The following is a 19014-nucleotide window of genomic DNA, read 5'->3' on the forward strand; positions in this document are numbered from 1 at the left end:
ATCTGTTCTTGAGCCGAGGCATCTGCCTGCTGACTGGCTCTAATTTCTTGAGCGCAAAGGGGTTCTGGGTTAGAGGGAGTTGGTTCAATTGAAGTGGATTTGGTGTTTCCCACTGTGAGCGTGGCAAAGTTTTCGGGCTGCAGCAATCGAGATTCGGAGGTCTCTCTGCGCCCTGCAGCATACTCTGGTTTCCGTGATAGAGCATCTGCCTGCTTGGTCTGAGCCGGGGTTACATAATGGATCTGGAAGTCAAAACGTTCAAAGAATAAAGCCCAGCGTTGCTGCCTTTGATTTAGCTTTCGTGCGGTCCTTAGGTGTTCCAAATTTCGATGATCAGTATGAACCTCAATGGGAAATTTGGCCCCTTCTAACCAATGTCTCCAATTTTCAAAGGCTGCCTTTATGGCTAAAAGTTCTTTCTCCCAAATAGTGTAATTTCTCTCTGGGGCTGTTAGTTGACGAGAGTAATAGGCATAAGGATGAAGATGTTCTCCCACTGGTTGCATGAGTATAGCCCCAATTGCCACATCAGAGGCGTCAGCCTGCACAACAAAAGGGGTTTTAGGATCAGGATGCTGTAGAATTGGCTGGGTCGTGAATAACTTCTTTAGTTGCTGGAACCCTTTCTCTGCTTGCTCCGTCCAGCGGAAAGGCTGTTTCCCACGGATGCAGCTGGTGATTGGGTCAGACCAGCGGGCGAAGTCTGGGATGAATTTGCGGTAGTAGTTTGCAAACCCCAAGAAACGTTGCACTTCCTTCTTGTTGGTTGGCGCCCGCCATTCCAATACTGCTGAAACCTTTGCCGGGTCCATGGAGAGCCCTAGTGGCGAGACGCGGTATCCCAGGAAGTCTACCTCTTGTAGATCAAAGACACATTTTTCTAACTTGGCATATAGTCCATGATCCCGCAATCGTTGTAGCACCATTCTGACGTGCTGCTCGTGTTCCGATTGTGATCTAGAAAACACCAAAAAATCGTCCAAATATATGATCAAGAACCGATCTAGATAATCCTGGAAGATATCGTTGACAAAATGCTGGAACGTTGCGGGAGCTCCGGATAATCCGTAATTCATGACTAGGGACTCAAATAATCCGAATTTGGTCTGGAAGGCGGTTTTCCATTCGTCCCCTTCTCTGATGCGAACTAGATTGTAAGCCCCCCGGAGATCCAGCTTGGTGTAAACCTTGGCCCCTCGGAGCCGGTCTAATAGGTCTGAGATCAAAGGCAGGGGATAGCGGTTCCATTTCGTGATATTGTTCAATGCTCTATAGTACACAACCAAGCGTAGGTCCCCTGACTTCTTTTTCACAAACATCACTGAGGAAGCGGCTGGGGATTGAGAGGGTCTGATGAACCCCTTGCGAAGGTTTGACTCAATAAACTCCCTGAGAGCTTCTTGCTCTGGTTCAGTCAGGGAGTAGAGGTGTCCTCGCGGAATCAGGGCCCCCTCCACCAAGTCAATGGCACAGTCGTAGGGTCTATGTGGGGGTAGTTTCTCGGCTTCCTTTTCATTGAAAACATCCCAAAAGTCCGAATATTTCTTGGGCAAGGTGATGATGGGCTCAGTGTCCGTGGCATGACAGACCTTGGCTACTAGACAATGGTTTTGGCAATATCTTGAGGCAAACTGTAGTTCTCTGTTGGACCAGGAGATGTTAGGGTCGTGGAGTGTCAGCCATGGAATCCCCAAAATCACAGGGAAGTGGGGAACCTCGGTAACAAAGAAGGAAATTTCTTCCATGTGTATGTACCGGGACAACGGCCTGTCCCCTTGGAAGAGACGCCGGAATTTATGGCTGGCCGCCTCCTCGTCGTCCTCGATCCCACAGGTCTTTCTAAGGTGATTCAAGAAATTTTGCGCAGAACTTAGGTGTGTGGAACCCACATCAAACAGCGCCGTCGCCCAATTGGCCGCAGGTCCATCTAGGAGGCTGTAGATCCACGCCACCTTGACGTCTTCGTGGGGAAATTCAGCTTGGCGGGCTTCTAAGTACGCCTGGCATTGGCGACGGAAAACATGAACCTTGGAGGCTTCTCCAGAAAACTTGGTTGGTAGCGCTAGGGCAGGGAGACGCGCTCCGCGTTCCTTCAAGCCCAGAATTTCACCCTCCTGCGTTCGTAGAGTATCTCGGATCCGGTCGAATTCTTCCCGGGAAATGGTGTAGCTGAGCGGTTGGGTATCCGCCCCGGTTCCCGTGGACATTCTGGCCTTAGGTTAATTGGTGCTTAGGGTGGCGGAGTCAAACTGTCAGGACCCAGGCTGCAGAGCACCAATAACCATGCGCAGAGACCAGAATCTATCTAATATCTTTATTAAGGAAATATATAAAGTCAATAAAAACAAGTGAAGAGTATAGTTCAGAAGCAGACCTTTCAGATGAGGTCAAATATAGTCCAGGAAAATAATGTCCAATATAAGATATTAGAGTTCAAAGTTATAATCCACTTGACCGAAACACACACTTTGCCAAGCAAAGTGTGGGGAAATGACAGGGTCTCTAAAGTCCAAGGTAGCTTGACAACAAGGCTGGAAAATAGGCTTGAATCTTGGCTAGATCAAACTTGAAACAAGGCAAACATGAAACAAAAACTGAGTCCATAGAAGTCCGTGAAACAAGGCAAGGCTGGAATCTTGATCCGTGAAACAAGGCTAGGTTGAAAACTTGATCCGTGAAACAGGGAACTGGGGTACGAAGTCTACACACGATCTCTCTCCTCAAGCTGAACAAATTGACTCCGCAAGGTTCCCCTTGTGGCAAAACCCCTATATAGAGTCTTGTTTTCCCGCCAATAGAACACTTTCCCTGGAGAACAAGAAGTGAAACCCAAACTGTGTCCAGATGCATGACTCCTTAGAATTTCCCAAGGGAAGCAGACCTAATCAGCTAATTGTCTGGCAGCGATTCTGAGGCTCCGGCGATTAGCCTCCCTCGCCCCTCTATCTCTATTATAATTGTCCTTTCGGGAAAATGGGGGAGAATTCTGCCCAAGGCTTGTTTGGTTAACTTCCTGAGGACAAACATCCTCCAGGTGGCGAGGCTCCGATTCAAGCTGAACCGGTGGAAATCCCAAATTTTCCTCCTCATCTGCCACAATAGCACTAGGAACGGGACTACAAGGCCCATGAGACATCACAGGGTGCAACGGGGGAGAATTCACCATGATTTACAGGAGTTATACTTGACCTACATCCAGAGAGCACTGTTTACCCAACCAACAATGGATCTGGACCAAACTTGCCATGGATTATGGGACTTGCAGTACCTTCACTGATACTGTTACCCCCACCAACAATGGATTGGGACCAAACTTGACACGGAGAAGGGGTTAATGGGAATGGACCTTGATTCTGGAAGTTATACTTCACCTGCAGCCAGAAAGCACTGAAACCAGCTGACGACCAAATTTGGCACACAGACCCAACATGGCCAACTGTGCATTCAGGCCTGTTTTGGGGGTGTCTCACCTCGGATCTAGGAATTGTTGTTCAACCTTATCCAGAGAGCCCTGAATTCAGTTGATGACGGATCTGGACTACACTTGGCACACAGACCCAACATGGCCAACTGCAAATACTGGCAGGGTTTGGGGGGTGATTGCCCTGGGAATCTGGGAGTTGTAATTCACCCTTATCCAGACAGTACTGAACCCAACCAACGACGGATCTGGACTAAACTTCAGTGATATTACCTAACATCCCAAAACAAACAATGCCTTTGTCTAATAACCCAGGCACCGCTGAGTCCTCAAACACACACACACACACACACACATATCACTCACACTATTCACATTTAATATATGTAGTCTTGTGTCATGCCTTATTGCATGATTAGCTGTGGACACACTCTTTTAAGTGATTAATAGATGCATTAATGAAACAAATGTCACAACTCTCCAGAATATATCACCCAATAAACAGATTTCTTACATTTGACTTCTGTTTGTATATGTCTACACTCTACATTGAAGAATGATCAAAAAGGTGGAATGGACATATGCTTCTTTATTAGAAAACAAAGCCTTTTAAAATGCTTACATTTCAATATTAATAAAAATCCTTGATTCAGCTGTAGGATATTTGACACTCTTTTCAACTGTCAGTGTAAAAAAATACATTCAAGTTTTGTTAAGATGCACTTTTAGTTCAGTTTAATCAATTTACTGATACATTATTTGGCTAAACATGTTGTAAATATACTTAGAGCACTAATTTTCCATGCACAATGCATCTCGAAATCTTTATTATCTTACATTCTATGCATTTTTGTTTAAACACTGAATACACAGGCTACTGTTAAATATCAAGGGTTGATTCCCTTCTAATGTTGCATTCCCAAAGCAGTCCCTGACATAAACTGTCTATTTGAGAATGACCGTCACACTAGAACACAGGCTAGTAGCACTTCATATTCCCCTGTACGATAAAAACCATATACAGTATTGGATAATCCTGCATATGGATGAAGAAATTCACCTGCAATCAAGTAAAGAAAATGTCATTGATACTGTGACTCTTAACTGAATTATCATTTGATTCTGTCTGAATGCTAGGGATGCAGAACATTACTGATATGATATTTGCATGTTTCAATAAAAGATTTCAAAAAATTCATTTCTACTGAATGAGATTACCAGACTTATTTTTTAAAATATCCAAAATGTCATTAAGAATCTCCCAGGAACCCTCATAATCTCATTCAGTAGAATTTTTTTGTATTGAATGAGATTACGAGAGTTCCTGAGAGATTCTTGATGACATTTTGGATTTATTTTTTTAAAGCCTGGTAATGCAGCATCTTTTACACAGAATGTATTGACATTCATTTAAAGTACAGTGACCAATAGTCTAGATCAGCTGTCTTGGTTATGTTGCTAAATTGCATCTCCCAGCTCTACCCCCAATCCTGATTTATCAGTCAACCACTGTTGTAAGCAGAGCTGGTCCAACAATGAGGCGAACTAAGTGGTTGCCTGTGGCGCAAAACATATGGGGCGCAGTCGAGACTGCTTTTTCTGTTGATTTGTTGTAAAACATGATGTTTTGGTGCTTAATTTGTAAAATCTTAATGTAATTTGATGTTTAATAGGCTTTTCCTTAATCCCTCCTTATTAGTCAACATTTTCGCTTATCCAACGCTTTTATTTTTCAGTGATTGGTTTGGGGGGGGGGGGGGCAAAATTCTGTTCGCCTACACTTGAAAAATACCTAGGGCCGGCTCTGGTTGTAAGTGATAGGGATATGCTTCTTTCTTGAAAAAGGAAGGAAAAGGAAATGGCACTGCCTCTGCATGGAGAAGGTTATGAAATGCTAACAGGGGATAGGGAAAAGGCAGAGCTGCTCAACACATTCTTTGCCTCAGTCTTCTCCCAAAAAGAGGTTAGTGATCAATCTGATCAACATGAAGTGGATGAGGTAATAGGGAAAATGCAATGCAAAATAGGTAAAGAAGTAGTCCAAAAATACCTGGCTACTATAAATGAATTCAATTCTCCATGGCCAGATGAATTACATCAAAGAGTATTGAAAGAACTAGCAGAAGTAATTTCAGAACCACTGGCAAAAATATTTGGAAATTCTTGGAGAACAGAAGAAGTCCCAGCAAACTAGAGGAGGGCAAATATCCCTATCTTCAAGAAGGGGAAAAAAGAGGTTCCAACCAATTACCATCCAGTCAGCCTGACATCAATACCAGGAAAGATTCTGGAGTAGATCATTAAGGAGGCAGTCTGCAATCACTTAGAAAGGAATGCTGTGATTACTAAAAGTCAACACAAATATCTCAAAAGCAATTCATCCCAGACTAATCTTATCCCTTTTTTCAATGGACTAGGCAATGCTACTACTAGGTGGATGTGTAATTGGTTAAGCAACTGAACCCAAAAGGTGCTCACCAGTGGTTCCTCTGCAGCCAGGAAAGAAGTGATCAGTGGAGTGCCAAGGGTTCAGTCCTGGTCGCAATGCTGTTCAACATCTTGATTAATGGTTTGGATGAAGGTTTAGAGGGTGTGCTTATCAAGTTTGCAGATGACACCAAATTAGGCAGGAAAGTTAATATCTAGAGGACAGGATCATACTTCAAAATGACCTCTACAGATTAGAGAGCTGGGCCAAAACTAACAAAATGAATTTCAACAAGAACAAATGTAAGATACTACACTTAGCCTGAAAAAAATGAAATGCAAGGATACAGAATGGGTGACGCCTGGCTCGACAACAGTCCATTTGAAAAAGATCTTGGAATCTTCATGGATAACAAGTTGAACATGAGTCAACAGTGTGATGCAGTAACTTAAAAAGCCAATGAGATTATGGGCTGCATCAAAAGGGATATAGTGCCTTTGGTCAAACCTCACCTGGAATACTTTGTCCAATTCTGGGCACCACAGTTTTTTAAAAAAATATTGACAAGCTGGAAGGAGAGCAACTAAAATGATCAAAGGTCTGGAGACCATGCCATATGAGGACAATCTTAGAGGACTGGGTATGTTAAGCCTGCAGAAGAGAAGGTTGAGAGAAAAATATGTATACATATAAAAAGGTGTCCTAAGGAAGAGGGAGTAGGCTTGTTTTATACTACCCTGGAAATTAAGATTTGGAGCAATGGATTCAAATTACAGGAGAGGGGGTTCAACCTGAACATTAGCAAGATCTTCCTAACTGTATGAGCTGTTCAGCAGTGGAACTCTCTGCCTCAAAGTGAGGTGGAAGCTCCTTCCTTGGAAGCTTTTAAACAGGCTGGATGGTCATCTGTCAAGGATAATTTTATTGGGGTTTCCTGCATGGGGTAGCACTAGATGGTCCATGTGATCTCTACCAACTCTATTATTCTATGGTTCTATGATCCTATCATTTTGTCCTGGTTCACTGACATTTTCATTTCCCTTCCATTAATAATCTCTAGTGTAACACTCAGAAGCAGGATCATGTTGTTTGCTGTCACTTCTTGCATAAAAGATTGCTGGGAAGATCATTCTGCTGTGTCTCAACCAAGAGAACAGAACCTGTTGCTTACAGTGAATCATGGTTGGGAGACTTTACATGTTCCCCACATTATCTAATACATAGAGATCACGAAAGCAATCAGTTATGAATGTGTAAATATAGAATGCCCATCTGTAAATGTGATTGTGAAATCTTTTTTTGCATAACAACCATTGAATACAAACCAACAAAGGGGAAAAAGCCCTGGTCTTTTTGATTCTTACTAATGGAAGAAATATTTCACAGAAGTGAACAGTTTTCTTTCATGGATACATTTGTCAAGTTATAACCAAGACAAAAAAGTTATTATTTGCATTCCTGCTGTTTGCTTGTTATTTACATTTCATGCTGTGATGTGAAGACTTCAATACAACTTCATGTTGTAACATTATGCTAGTCTTGATTAAAGTTTTGTCAAATCAAAATGTTCTGGAATGTCAAACTTCTATTGGTCCAAGATTCCTTTCATTTCTAAATCAGAGTTACAGGACTTTATTCTGTCCTGAAGTACCCAAGTCTCTGGCCCCAACCACCCCAATTTAGATTTTTTTTCCCCAACACAACAAGATAGAACACCTGCACAATTTCTTGACATTTTCACAAAATATAGTACAAAACATCCACAAACTTTGGTGAATTAAGAGTGGTAGATGTGTGTCAGGCTCACTTCAAAGGACCAGTCTGAACGCAGATCAAAGATAGCTGCTCTCAAATTCAATCTTTATTGAAGAATACATGACTTTGGAAAAGTCGAGAATGACCTAATGTTTACATACATCTAATTTTATCACTTCTGATGCAACGTAATATCACACGCAAATATCATCATCAAACCCCACCTTCGGGATCACATTTCTACCATGATTTCTATTCCCACACACTACAGCAATTATAATTGTTTATACTTTCAACTCTGAGTTCCCAGGCTCATTTTATCTCCTCCCGCCAGGTGCTTGCAGGGTTGTTTTATGTTATGAAGTCAGATTCAGGGCTTGGAAATTCAGCCCTGGGATCTGGCTCCATGACATGGCGCCCTCGTTTTCTTCGTCCTCCTCTTCGGTTCTTCTTTCATCATAGTTCTGAAACAAATCAAACAATAACTCTATGTGTCCATTTTGTCCAAAGTCCCCATATACTTTTTCAGTAAGCTGCGATGGAATACTGGGTGTATTTTCCCTAAACTTTTTGGCAATGCCAACTGGAAAGTCACTTCATTGATAACACCCTGTATTCTGAATGGTCCAATATATTTGGGGCCCAGTTTTCTTGAAGGTAGCCCCAATTTGATGTTTTGGGTACTTAACCACACTAGATCTCCTTTATTTAATTTATCGCCTTCCACCCTCTTTCTGTCTGCGAACGCTTTATACTTTTTGTGCGCTTCCTTTAAGGATGCAGTCACTTGACTCCAACATTCTAGCATTTGCGTTTTCCACTTCCCCGCCTCTGTTTCCTCATTTTCTGTCCACCTTGGCAACTGGGGTAAAGGCTGTATTTCATACCCGTAAACTACTTCAAAGGGGGTTTTATTTGTTGCTGAATGTATAGTTGAATTAAAGGCTAGTTCCGCAAAAGCCAACCACCTAGACCAGTCATTTTGTCTCAAGTTAGAGTACATTCGAAGGAACTGCCCAAGCGTTTGCTGAGTACGTTCTACCGCCCCGTTTGTCATGGGGTGAAAAGCAGAACTTAGACTCCTTTCTGCTCCTAGCATTTCCAAGAATTTTTCCCAAAATTTTGCTGTGAACTGTACTCCTCTGTCACTGACTACTCTACTGGGACATCCATGTAGTTTGTAAATATGATTTATGTACAATTCAGCTAGTTTCTCAGCCGATGGTAGTTTCGTCAGCGCTATAAAGTGAGCCTGTTTAGAAAACAGGTCTAATACTGTCCAAATATAACGATGTCCTTTGCTAACCGGCAGTTCTCCCACAAAGTCCATAGCTACACATTCCCAAGGTCTGGTAGGTTCTGCTACTGTTTGTAATAATCCCATTGGCTTCCCTCCTCCCGATTTATTTCTGGCACAATCATCACATTGAACAACATGATTCTTTATGTCCTTCCTCATTCCTGGCCACCAACAATGTTTTACTATTGCCTTTGTTGTTTTTGTAATTCCTGTATGACCAGCGCTCTGGTTGTTGTGAAAACGATGCAGAATCTTAATCCTTAATATTGCTGGGATATACAGTTTCTTGTTTACAAACCAAAATCCCCCCTTCTGTTCCCCCTTTTCTGCGTTGGACGCGATCCATTGATCTCCTTCATAAGACTGTTTAAGTTCATTTCCCCAGTTTTCTTCCCCGCCGAGTTCAACAAAAGCCGTGTCCTCCTTTTGGGTTTGTGCTCTTGTCCTGACAGCTAAGCCCCATTGTTTGTCAGAGAATATTGTCCCCTCTTTTGCTGTGGTTATGCCTTCGTGTTGAGGCATGCGTGAAAGAGCATCTGCCAAGACGTTCTGCTTCCCTTGAAAAAACTTTAATTGGAAATCGAATCTGCTGAAGTATTGCGCCCATCTAATTTGTTTGGGGGACAATTTTCTAGGAGACTTTAAATACTGTAGGTTCTTATGGTCAGACCAAATTTCAAATGGGATTCCGCTTCCTTCGAGGAAGTGTCGCCAGCATTCTAAGGCTTTTAATATGGCTAATGCCTCTTTTTCCCATATTGGCCAACTTTTTTCAGTTTCGCTGAACTTCCGTGACAAATATCCACAGGGTTTTAAGTTCCCATTTTGATCTTTTTGCAATAGTACTGCCCCATACGCACAGTCTGAGGCATCGCAATGGATTATGAAAGGGCTCCTGATATCGGGGTGTTTTAGGATGGGTCCTTCAGTGAAGCATTCTTTTAAGGTTTCGAATGCCTTTTGGCATTCTGGCGTCCAACTCAGTTTGGCGCCAGGAGCTTTCACTTTTGCTGTCTCCCCTTTCCCTTTTGTTTTTAAAAGTTCTGTAAGGGGTGCGGTTATTTGCGCGAAACCTTTTATGAAGGGTCTGTAAAAATTTGCAAACCCCAGAAATGATTGTAATTGCCTCCTTGTTTGAGGCACTCCCCATTCTTTCACATCTGCTACTTTAGCTGGATCCATAGCTAACCCTTCTGGAGATATCCGATACCCCAGAAAGTCAATTTGAGTTTTATTGAATTCACATTTGGACAGTTTTGCGTACAGCTTTGCTTCTCTTAGTCTCTGCAAAACTTCCCGGACCAATTTTACGTGCTTTTCCTTATCTTCAGTTACAATCAAGATATCATCAAGAAATATGAATACCCCTCTGTACAATAACGGGTGTAGTATTTCATTTATAAGCTGCATAAAGCAGCCGCCTCCGTTTTTTAACCCGAAAGGCAAAATTTCGTATTCAAAATGGCCGAATGCGCAGGAAAATGCAGTTTTCCAAGTATCCTCCGGTTTGATCCTTAATTTATGATACGCTTCAATTAAATCCAGTTTAGTAAATATGCTCCCTTTCTTCAATACGGTAATTAAATCCTTGACTAAGGGCATAGGGTATTTATTGTCCTTAGTAATTGCGTTTAAATTTCGATAATCAATGCACAATCTTAGGGAGTTGTCTTTCTTTCTCCTAAATAACACTGGGGCCCCGAGAGGAGAATTGGATGGCTTAATGAAGCCTCGCGCCAGGTTTTTATCAATGTATTTCCTCAATTCCTCCTTCTCCTGCACAGACATGGGATACACTTTTGGTTTGGGTAAGTTTGCTCCTGGGGTTATTTCAATTTCTACTTCTATATTCCTTTTGGGAGGCAATTTACTGGCCTCTTTCTGATTGAAAACATCCACAAAGTCCCTGTATTCAGGTGGCAATAGCTGTGGGTCTATTTCCCCTGCTTCATCTTCCTCGTCCTCCTCTTCTGCAATTTTGCTTATCTCCCATTGCATCTGCTGTTCTTTGAATGCTAGGCTTTTTCCTCTCCAATCTACTTCAGGATTTGCCTGTTCGAGCCATGGTATCCCTAATATTACGTGGTATGTGGCAATAGGGGCTATCACAAAGGATATTCTTCCTTCCCATTTGCCTATTTTACATGGGATTCCTCGTATTTCCTTTGTAGATACTTCCCCAGCAGCGACTGATCCATCTAGCTGCGAAAATGCAATTGGGGAGTCAAGCGCCATCTGCTGGCATTTCAGCGCTCCTGCTAACTCCGGGGTTATAATATTTCTAGAACACCCACAATCCACAAATGCCTTGCAGGTGGCCCGATTTTCTAGCCCTGAGAGGCAGATTGGCACTACTATCATGCGGTTGTCCCGACTCACCAGTTTTTCTGAAGATTCTGGGGCCTGCACCTCCTCTTCCGCGCGCCTCCCGGTTGCTGGCTTGGGCTTTGGGGCTTTTGGCGGCTCCCCCTTCCGGGCCCAGCATTCTGCTGCTTGATGGCCCGTCTTCCCACATACAAAGCATCCCGGTTTAGGTTTGTTGTCGTCTCCTCTGGAGGGAATCCCCGGCCTCCCTCCGGGTCTTTCCTGCTTCCTCGTTTCTCCTCGACCCCTCGCCACCGGTCTTTGCTGGCCGCTGCCGCTCCTGAAGCGCTTTACTTGGGCCAGGGTGGATTCGACGCGCCCCGCTAGTTGAATCCATCCCTGGAGCGTTTCGGGGTCGTCTCTGTGCGCTGCCCAGCTGAAAATCTCGGGGCGCAGTCCCTCTTTAAATAACTCCACTTTGGTCACTTCAGACCATTCTGGTACCCTTTCCGCGAGGTGAAGGAATTCCTCTGCGTACTCGGGCACTGTTTTGTCCCTCTGCTTTATTCCTTTCAGCTGGTCTCGAGCCCTCAATTGCTCTAGCCGGTCTCTGAACCGGTTTTCCAGTGCGGCGAGGAAGCGGGGCACTGACCTCAGGCATGGGTCGCGTCTGGCATGAAGCTGCACATACCAGCTGGCTGCTCCTCGCTTTAGTGTGTTGCCGATGGCTCGAACCCTGCTTGCCTCGGAGGGGAATGTGTGTGCATTGTCTTCCATGTATCCTCTGATGCTAATTAGAAAAAAGTTCAGTTCATCTGATTCCCCTCCGTATTCTAGTTTGAGATCTTCCCTTCTAGGCATCCATTCTGCAGCCCGTTGATGCTGTCTGGGAGGCATGGGGAAGGGTTGCATCAGGTTTCCTCGGGCGGCTCCTTGGAACACGCCGCGCCCCACTCCGGTGGTCATTCTGCGCGGCTCCCGAAAGTCTGCCGCCGCTGTCGGCTCTTCCGCCCATCCGCATACTGGCCTTGCTGTAGCCCCCTCATCTCGCCTTTCCTCGTCGTACGGCACATCCTCCTCCTCTTCCTGGATCCCCCGCTCCTCTCCGCCTTCGTCTGCTAATCCACTGGACCCGATCCCTGGCCCCAGTGGCCTTTCCACCCCGACGCCCATTCGGGGGGTTGGGAGCTCTGTTGGAGATGGCGGCCTCAGAGTTCCCAGGGCTCGCTGACGCTCCACTTCTCGTGCCATTCTGTCCCGGAACTCCAGCTCCCGCCAGTATTCCTCATCTCCCTCGTCCCTTGCCGCCACGGGACTCTGCGTTGACGCTCGCTGGCCCCTCTGGCTCCAATCTCCTTCTTTACTTGGTTCTCTCTCGGCGCCATATCGGCTGGGCTCCTTTTGGAGATTCTCTTCCAATAATGGCACCAATCTCCCCACGGTTTCCGACAGCCTGGATAAATTAGTTTCCAGGATGGATAACCGCAGGGCCACGGTCTCCGGCATACTTCCTCCAGATCCCCAACTGGTTTCTGCAGCCGCAGAGACGCCTCTTCCTCCCCTGGGAATTCTCTGGGTCACGCCGTTCGGCCTGGGGTACCCCGTAGAGGAAGCTATGGCTTGCAGCGTTTCTTCTCTCTTCGGCCGGGCCCCTTGCAAAGGCCTCTCTGCCCCATTTGGGCTTTGATCTCCTTCTTCACTCATTATCACTTCACTGCGAATTCCGCAGGAGGGTGAGAAATGGATTCTCGACTTTAATGTCAGGCTCACTTCAAAGGACCAGTCTGAACGCAGATCAAAGATAGCTGCTCTCAAATTCAATCTTTATTGAAGAATACATGACTTTGGAAAAGTCGAGAATGACCTAATGTTTACATACATCTAATTTTATCACTTCTGATGCAACGTAATATCACACGCAAATATCATCATCAAACCCCACCTTCGGGATCACATTTCTACCATGATTTCTATTCCCACACACTACAGCAATTATAATTGTTTATACTTTCAACTCTGAGTTCCCAGGCTCATTTTATCTCCTCCCGCCAGGTGCTTGCAGGGTTGTTTTATGTTATGAAGTCAGATTCAGGGCTTGGAAATTCAGCCCTGGGATCTGGCTCCATGACAGATGTGTTCTACCATTATAGTGAGTTTCACCCTAATAGGTGTCAAAAGAGGGAGAAAGGAGCCCCTGAAGTTTCCCCAATTATAGTAATTATGCACAATTAATATAATGAAATAATAACAAAATTATGTTTTCTTGTTATAATAACAATTTTTTCACTAACAATACTTTAGAAACACTTTAGAAATGAAACACCAGCACCTCTTCCCCCATTTTGTAATGATTTTTGAACCATTTTAAGTGGATCACACATCGATGATGATGATGATGATGATTATTATTATTATTATTATTATATGACACAGCAAACAAGATAGATATGCTACATTTCGTATCACAAAATCACAAGTCGAACATTTCCCAAGTGTCTAGGACTGTGTGATGTATTTTCGGATGATGCGTGCAGATCCCAGCAGGGTGGCCTTTTGCAGTTGGCAGATCATAGTTTTGTCAATGTCTATTGTTTCCAAATGCCGGCTGAGATCGACAACACAATTATTATTATTATTATTATTATTATTATTATTATTATTATTATTATTATGGTGTTGTCAAAGGCTTTCATGGCCAAGATCACAGGGTTGTTGTATGTTTTCCGGGCTGTATGGCCAAGTTCTAGAAGTATTCTCTCCTGACGTTTCGCCCACATCTATGGCAGGCATCCTCAGAGGTTGTGAGGTATGGAGAAACTAAGCAAGGAAGGTTTATATATACCATTATTATTATTATTATTATTATTATTATTATTATTGACACAACAACATTGTACGACACAGCAAACAAGATAGATATGCTGGATTTCATATCACAAAATCACAAGTCAAACACTTCTCTATTATTATATTGTATGACACAGCAAACAAGATAGATATGCTGGATTTTGTATCACAAAATCACAAGTCGAACACTTCCCAAGTGTTTAGGATTGTGTGATGTATTTTTGGATGATGTGCGCAGATCGCAGTAGGGTGTTCTTTTGCAGTTGGCAGATCGTAATTTTGTCAATGTCTATTGTTTCCAAATGCCGGCTGAGATCTTTTGCAATGGCACCCAATGTGCCGATCACCACCAGGACCACCTGTACTGGTTTATACCAGAGTCTTTGAAGTTCAATCTTGAGGTCCTGATAACAGCTGAGTTTTTCCTGTTGTTTTTCGTCAATGTGACTGTCACCTGGGATGGCAACATCAATGGTCCAAACCTTTTTCTTTTGCACAACTGTGAGGTCTGGTGTGTTGTGTTTCAGAACTTTGTCAGTCTGAATTCGGAAGTCCCACAGTATCTTTGCGTGTTCATTTTCCAATACTTTTGCAGGTTTGTGATCCCACCAGTTCTTTGCTGCTGGGAGGTGGTACTTGAGGCATAAGTTCCAATGAATCATTTGGGCCACATAGTTGTGCCTCTGTTTGTAGTCTGTCTGTGTGATTTTCTTACAGCAGTTGAGGATATGATCAATGGTTTCGTCGGTTTCCTTGCACAGTCTGTATTTTGGGTCATCAGCTGATTTTTCAATTTTGGCCTTAATTGCATTTGTTCTGATGGCTTGCTCCTGGGCTGCAAGGATCAGGCCTTCAGTCTCCTTCTTCAGTTCCCATTCGTGAGCCATAGCCAGGTCTTCTCCTTATCAGCTTTTCCTTCAATTTTGTCAAGGAACTTTCTATGCAATGTTTTGTTGTGCTAACTGTCAGCTCTAGTTTGTAGTGTGGTTTTCTTGTACTGATTTTTTTTGTCTGCTGTGCTTTGAGGAGTTTCTGATTTTTGACTTCAATCAAAGCAGGTAAGAGTCCTCTGCCCCCTGATCTTCTAGGCAGATATAGCCAGTCAACATCACTGCGAGGGTGAAGTGAATGATGAATGGTCATGAGTTTTCTTGTTTTTCTGTCCGAATTGTCCAGTTCCACCTGTGTCCATTTTATAATGCCAGCAGTAGATCTTATGACAGGTATGGGCCAGGTGTTTATGGCCTTGATGGTGTTGCCTCTATTGAGCTTGCTTTTGAGAATTTTTCTGACCCTTTGTGTGTATTCTTTGCTGACCACAGTTTTCACATGTTCATGCTTGATGTTGTCCAGTTGTAATATGCCCAGATATTTATAGGCCTGTGGCTGGTGACACTTGAACATTTGTCCAAACCAAACTCCATGCTGATATCACTGCTAAAAATTCAGACAGTTTTAGTCACAGACTAGATTTCAGTTTCCATTTTCCCATACAGCTTCAGGTCATCTATATACATCAGATGTGAAATTTTGTGAGATTTTTTAGATGTTTGATATCCGAGATTTGTTTTTTGTAAGATTGTTGACAGAGGGATCATGGCAATAATGAAAAGCAGAGGGGACATTGAATCTCCCTGGAAAATTCCTCTTATGATATTGACAAGTCCATAGCTTTCATTTCCAACAAACAGTTCAGTTTTCCAGTGCTCCATTATGTTTTCAATAAAGGTGGCAATGTTTTTACTGATCCTGATGGCGTCCAGGCACTTGATGATCCAGGTGTGTGGGAGTGAGTCAAAGGCCTTTTTGTAGTCAATTCACGTCATGTGAAGATTAGCTTTTCAGCTTTTACAGTTCTCCAGAATCATTTTGTCAATCAACAACTGGTCTTTTGTGCCTCTGTTTTTCCATTTGTTGCCTTTCTGTTCATCTGGTAAGATGTTTTTTTCTTCAAGATAGTCTTGAATTCTGTCAGCTATGGTGCCAGTCAGTAGCTTAAACATAGTAGGCAGACACGTTTATTGGCCTGAAGTTTCCTGGTGCTGCTCCTTTTGCTGGATCCTTTTGTATCAGGTATGTTCTCCCAGTTGTTAGCCATTCACTTATACTTCCTTTCTGCAGTATCTCATTGAATTGTTAGGCCATTTTTCCATGTAAACTAATCAGATATTTGAGCCCAAATCCATGAAGTTGATCACTACCAGGCGATGTCCAGTTCTTGACTTTTTGCACTTGTTTGCTGATCATTTCAGTTGTTATTTCCATCTGTTCCATTTTGTTCTGTGAGAATTTTCCTTCAAACTCCTTTATCCACCCAGCATATTTGTTGTAGTTCTTATTATTTTCCCAATTATTATTACTATTATTATTTGAAACACAACAAGATGAGTCCACAGCAGACAGTCTGCTTGCTGTTGAATTGGATCAAACATCGGACACTTCCCTAGTGTCTAGGACTGTGTGATGTATTGGCGAATGATGGGTGCAGATCCCAGTAAGGTGGCCTTCTGCAACTGGTAGGTCATAACTTTGTCAGCGCCAATTGTGTTTAAGTGTAGGCCAAGGTCTTTAGGCACTGCACTCACTGGGACCACCTTGACTGGCTTGTGCCAGAGACTTTGTAATTCAATCTTTAAATCCTCATATTGTGTCATATTTTTCCAGTCGTTTCTCTTCAATCCTGCTGTCACCTGGGATTGCAACATCAACAATCCATACTTTGTTTTTTAACACGATCGTGAGGTCAGGTGTATTATTGTTGTTGTTGTTGTTGTTGACACAAAGACAGAGTATGACACAGCAAACGAGATGTATATGCTGGATTTCATATGACAAAATCACAAGTCGAACACTTCCTAAGTGTTTAGGACTGTTTGATGTATTTTCAGATGATGCATGCAGATCCCAGTAAGGTGGTCTTTTGCTGTTGACAGATCTTGATTTTGTCAACATGTATTGTTTCCAAATGCTGTCTGAGAACTTTTGGCACGGCACCTGATTACCACCGGGACCACATGTACTGGTTTATGCCAGAGCCTTTGCAGTTCGATTTTGAGGCCCTGATAACAGCTGAGTTTTTTCCTGTTGTTGTTCTGCTTCTGTGCCACCAGGCCAGCATTGACATGATATCAGGGCCAGATTTCTTTTCCTTACCCATTCTAACCCCTCACTATTCCAGAATGTTTTGTTTGAATGTTTGCTTGTTCTTATGTTATAGTAATGAGGGATGGTGTATTAACCACTGCTGGAAGCACATAAATACTTAAAAAATAAAATATAGAGTGGCAGAACTGCAGGAAAGTGGGCTTGCAAGGTTTTGTGGAAGTATGGCCATGGGAGCATAGACTGGTGAGCTGATGCTATTGCATGAATGGAAAAAATTGCAATAATGTGAGTGCTGATGCCAGTATGTATCAGTGCTCAAGAGACTACCATGAATAGTGGCCTCATGTAATAAAGTCCAGAGAGAGAGGACATTATTGTCAACATATCCAGCTATTTTTCTTTAGGTTGATGCACTGCAAAAATCTCATTTGCAGCAATACCTAAAATCCCTACTGTTGTCTCTTGCAGCATGTTCAGCTGACGGAAAATAGCTGGACATTTTTTTTTAGTTCAGAGTTCTGCTGGGGAAAGTTATTATTTTGTTTTTGGACTACATCTCTGAAAAATCATAAACCAGCATGTCAATTGGCAGGGTTGGATCAGAGACTGTAGGAGCTTGTTTCATACACACACACACACACACACACACACGTTTTTGTATACACACACCCACACACACACATGTTTGTGTATTACATCAACTGTAGCCGAAATGTGTACCTGTATCGTTAGCCATCAAAACTCATAAATACAGGCAACCTTGAGAAGGAGCCTCTTCTAATACTGTCAACACTGTTGCCACCTGTTGTTCATGCGCAGACATCCCACAACCATTTGTTTTCTTCTAATGAAGTCATTTCAAATGTTCTTGTCACTTCCTTATTCTCCTCTGCTTGAAGAAGAAGGGAGAAACTATAGGAAGGAAAATGACTGGACAAGAGAATGGCACTGAGTGACTGAAAGGAGCTCTCTGTGGATATGTGTTGTTGATGAATCTGCTTCTATAGTAAACGAGAGGGCACTTGTTCAGTAGCTCTTGCCTGCATTTAACCAACCAGCTGTGGCAAATAATTGAAGCAACCTTATTGTTGTTTAGAAAATGTTGCTTATGAGAACTCTGACTTATTTGCTCTCATGCTGCTTTCCGAATTGCCATTTCAGCTAGAAACAACAATAAAGATTTCTCATCTTCCAATCCTAAATTGCCCCAAAACACTATAAGAGACAAAAACACACAACACACATTTTCTAGAGAACAAAGAAGTAAACAGTGGATGCCAGGAACAAGCACTCGTGTCTCTGACTTTGCCCACAAAAGAGAGAAAGAAAGAGGCCCCATCTGCACTGCCATACAAGCAGTTTGAAACTGTGTTGTCGAAGGCTTTCATGGCCGGGATCACAGGATTGTTGTATGTCTTCCGGGCTGTGTGGCCATGTTCCAGAAGTATTCTCTCCTGACGTTTTGCCCACATCTATGGTAGGCAACCTCAGAGGTTGTGATTGCCTCACAACCTCTGAGGATGCCTGCCATAGATGTGGGCGAAACATCAGGAGACAATACTCCTGGAACATGGCCACACAGCCCGGAAGACATACAACAACCCAGTTTGAAACTGCATTGTATGTTCAGTGTAGACGAATATATAGCAGTTCCGTGCAGTTACACTGTGCTATATGAACCTACACTAAATATATAGTGTAGTTTCAAATTGCATTATATGGTAGTATAGTTAGTAGGCTTGAGCAAATTTTTCGTTAGTTCGTTAAATTCGTTAAAAATTCGTTTCGCAAGTACTTTTGAATTGATATTTGAACCATCTGCTCACTGCCTTACAAATATTACGAATTTGAATA

This window comes from Anolis carolinensis, chromosome 3 (genome assembly GCF_035594765.1).
Source record: "Anolis carolinensis isolate JA03-04 chromosome 3, rAnoCar3.1.pri, whole genome shotgun sequence".
In the NCBI taxonomy this organism is placed as follows: Eukaryota; Metazoa; Chordata; class Lepidosauria; order Squamata; family Dactyloidae; genus Anolis; species Anolis carolinensis.